Below are 4320 nucleotides of genomic sequence, written 5' to 3'. Positions count from 1 at the left end.
AGTTAGGCCACTTGTTATGCTTTGCATTATCAGTGCCACTGCGCTAAGCCGTCAATATCAAGCAATAAAGACAAACAAACAGTAGGTGTTCACACGTAGGGATTTTCCCTCTCTATACTTTCGAGGGATTGTTTATAATAATTGCCGTCCCAAGCATGTCTGTTATCTATTGTTTGGGAATACACCTACGTCAGAGGTCCTGGTAGATCTGTATGAATACATCGCACTTTATACAGATATTCAGAGGGATTCCGACCAGAGGGCATCGCCACCATCGCTGATATCGATGCTGCACGTCGTCTTGACGCTGACCCAGTCTCCGTGTCCCCACGGAGTCTGAGATAGAGACCTCATTCCAAGGTAACGAGGGTTGGGGGCTCCTCTCATGGACATGGCATTGGCAGATTAGGTTTAGCAAACCCAGCTCTCCTTTAGGTAGGAGGTTAGGCCTATCACATTAGGGTATGAGGGCATATTACATCTCGTATGTCTTTTACATGCATTGCAAGATGGTGGCTGTCTTTGTAATAATGACTCTCGTCTTCACAATTAAGTTTCTTGCATTATTCATTATCCTAATCATTGCAGCCCATGCAAGTTATCGCAAATTACAGTTGTGTTAAATAAAAACTATTGAAACTTTACTGCATCTTTGTCATTGCCTGTGTTTGTATGAGACATGACATATCTGTGAGAAAGGGGTAATCTCCGTTTAACCACGACACTCCCTGAGATGTCTTATTTTCGAGTCCATGCATAAAGGCTGCCACAAATCACCTTTTACTACTGTGTTTCTGGTGAGGTGCTACTAGTGAGCCAGTAAGGTTGGGACAACATTTGTGAATTGTTGTAGGATAGGCATAGTCGCCTACACGCAAAAGTACTGTCATCTTTTAAACAGCAGTATTGCCTAGAACAAGAGTCCGAACTATGACAACATCGTTGCCCTCATCAAATTCAACCAGGAACAAACCGGACAAGGTTCTAACACGCAATAATGGTACTTATGACATACCTTTTTTAAATACTGTACATCCAATTTTAATAAAAGCTATGTCTGCTTCTAAACCTTATGATTTATGGATAATTACAGCATATGCTAGAGAGAATGGAAACTGTTGACACTGGACATATAAATCATTTACAAGCAAAAACCATACAATACATCTGCCAATCTGCTTCACATCATCAATCTGATCAAATTTGACAGCCAAATATTCAATCTCATCTCTTTTTGGAAAATTAATAAAATCAATAACTTTAGCCTTTGCACTATTTACTAATACTTTCTCAAAACTTAAATTATGCCTTAAAATTACTTGGTAGTTTTTACACACATATAAACACTTCTAATCCTGCAGTCTTTGATACAGACGTCTCCAAAGAAACCAATTTTGCTTGTACATTTTCTGTTAGTAGTATTGTGGCTCCCTGATGTTCCATTCTATCAATAGCTGTGATTTCCAAAATATCTTCTATCTCCAGTTTCAATAATTGGTCGTTAAAGTTGGAACACTCTTAAAGTATAGGCATTCAACAGAGTACAGATTTCTCTTCTTGAGTACATTTGTACATTAGTTGTGCTGCTGTACTCTTTGATGAAAATAATTTCTCAATGAGGCAACTTTGTATAGCACGTTTAGCATCCTTTGTCAAAACTCCTACTCTATTGTCCTTCAGAATATTTCCATATTCTGTATCAGAAGCTTGATGGATGTTCTTCACTAGCTCCTTGTATTCAAAGTTTAACCAAATATTTACAGTGCCAATACACCCCACATAATTTCTTGTTTTATTGTGTTAAAGTGTTTTGAAAACAGGTTGTTCTTTCACAGGAGTTTGTTGCAGTAGGTCACCGAAGACAATTAAATGCTTTCCTCTAAAGAGGACGTCAGATTCCATTCTTAACATTTTCTGCATTCCCAAGTGTATAAAGGCAAGCATGAAGTTTGACACCATATTCACCTCATCGATAATTAAAAGCTTCAGTTTCTTCAAAACTCTGGAAAATTTGTGACAAGCTTCACCAGATAATTTCTGGTATTCCAGTTAATTATCATGTTCAACAGGAAGCATAAGTAACGATTGTAAGAAGCTGGCTCTACATATACTATATCAAAATGAGATATAGAGTGCACAGAGTCTAGGGGTTCCCCGGAGGTTTAACATTGGCTAAAGTAGATAATACTAATGCTCTCTTTTGTGGTAGTGTGGTCGAGCGGTTAGGCTTATCAGAGGGTAGTACAAAGCATTTGTTGTACACACACAAGCAATAAATGAAGCACACACTCAATGATTAACTCTAGGCCAATTGTTTTTGTATAGGAAAAATATATTTTGTTACTTTATTTCTAGAATCACAAGATTCAGTTTGCAGGTAAGTATATTTGCAAGTAAGTAGCAAACATATGTATCAAAAACACTTAGGCCCATATTTAAACTTTTTGACGCAAAACTGCGCTGACGCAGTTTTGCGTCAACAATATTACTGCTGGCCACGCCATTTCTTTGCACCGTGCGGGCGTCAATTTTATACTTTGAGGCACGGCGGCGCAAACCACAGGTGTGAGTCATTTTCTCTGGCACACACCACAGCGTCAGGTCGTAAAGGAAAACGACGTTAACGAGGCGGAAATTACTGTGAGCCGTTTTACGACACCGCAAACCGGATATGCAGTGTTTTTTGACGCAATATGCGTCAAAACTCACCACAAACACAGCACTTTTTGCAGAGGAGGGCCAAAATGGATCTCAGATGCTTGCACAGGCCCCAGGAACCAGCCAGGAGGACCCACAGAAGACCCAGGACAGGGAGAAGAAGAAAAGAAAGTGTTGCTTCAGTGCAGAGGAGCAGGAAATTCTAGTGAAAGAGGTGACGGAACACCAGCACCAACTGTTTGTCACCTCCAAGTTGCCAATCAGTAGGAGAGAGGCAACAGTGTGGCAGAAGTACACAGAACAGTCATCGAGTGCAAGAAACGCTGGCATAACTGCAAGCGCAGGACCAAGGAAAAGATGGCCAGGAACAGGAAGGCAGCACTGCAGACTGAAGGTGGGAGTCCAGCACACCAGGAGGCCCTGGACCACATGGAGGAGATGGTGGCAGCCGTCATCCCTGAGGAGATCGTCACAGGGATTCAAGGACAGGACAGCGCAGACTACCAAGAGACAACACACATGCAGGGTAAGTTGCATGGGGAATTAAAATGCACAAATGTTAACTGTAAGCAGGGGGGGACATACCTACTACACAATGCATGTAACTTATGATATTCAGGGAGTGGCATGGGAAAAGGGGCACGGCAAGGGGGCATGGCCCGTTCAGAGGAAACCTTGGGCACACCACTACACAACACCAACAACCTTTGCATGGGGGTATGCTGCCATGCCAAGGATGTTGCAAAGGTAAAGCCAGGCCAGGAGGGCAGGGCACAACGTCAAACTGGCATTTTGTCACACGACAGCCACTACACTCTCTACATTAACTAGGGCCCAATTAACAACCTCTGGCCAACAGTTGCCACTACCACCTCCGCTGTGTGTGCAGGTCAAGTAGCTAATGGCAGTAATGTCCACATGGATCTAAAACACCCAAATTAGAGGGTTCAGGATGACAACGTTAACAATCCCCTGAAACAAGACAAATGTTCCAGTCCTGTCGAATGTGAATGTCCATAGTTGCCGCAAACATCAGCCAATGTCATCAACATAAGGAGGTACACAGCACTAATGTCATACCCATGCTGCATATGTCAGGGTCCACCCTGTGCCTGGGTCACAATGCAACATCCCAAATGTCATACTGCTCAGACAACAGCATTGAGGGGGAGGACACATGTAACTGGTCACAGAAATACACCTGCACAGTCAGAGGAGGAAATAGGACACTGCTACGACTATCAGGGCAATCCAAGGTACCACACATTCCCCAACATCAGCAGTACACATTACCAATGCTGACATCCATATTGTGCCATAACAATGCAATACATAGTATATGCTACATTTCAACTACTTATAGGTGGATGTGAAAGATCAGAGACTGGGGCAGGTCCAGATTGTTAAGTGTAGTGCTAGTGCCATCAGAGCACCCACAGCCTGTAAAAGGCCTCACTATGAGAATGGAAGTAGACGGAGGGTTGTGTATGACAAGAAGGTGGCAATTCACAATTTGGCCACAACCAACACCTAGAGGATATGATGCTGACAAGTCCACAAACTGACCACAATACATGTGACATGCAGGTGGGGCATAGGCCTGGGAGAATGCCAATCTGAAAGACAGGAACAATGAACAGGAACCAAGATCACAATGTGAAA

Source organism: Pleurodeles waltl, chromosome 7 (assembly GCF_031143425.1).
Source record: "Pleurodeles waltl isolate 20211129_DDA chromosome 7, aPleWal1.hap1.20221129, whole genome shotgun sequence".
NCBI lineage: Eukaryota > Metazoa > Chordata > Amphibia > Caudata > Salamandridae > Pleurodeles > Pleurodeles waltl.
This window is presented reverse-complemented; position numbering follows the sequence as displayed.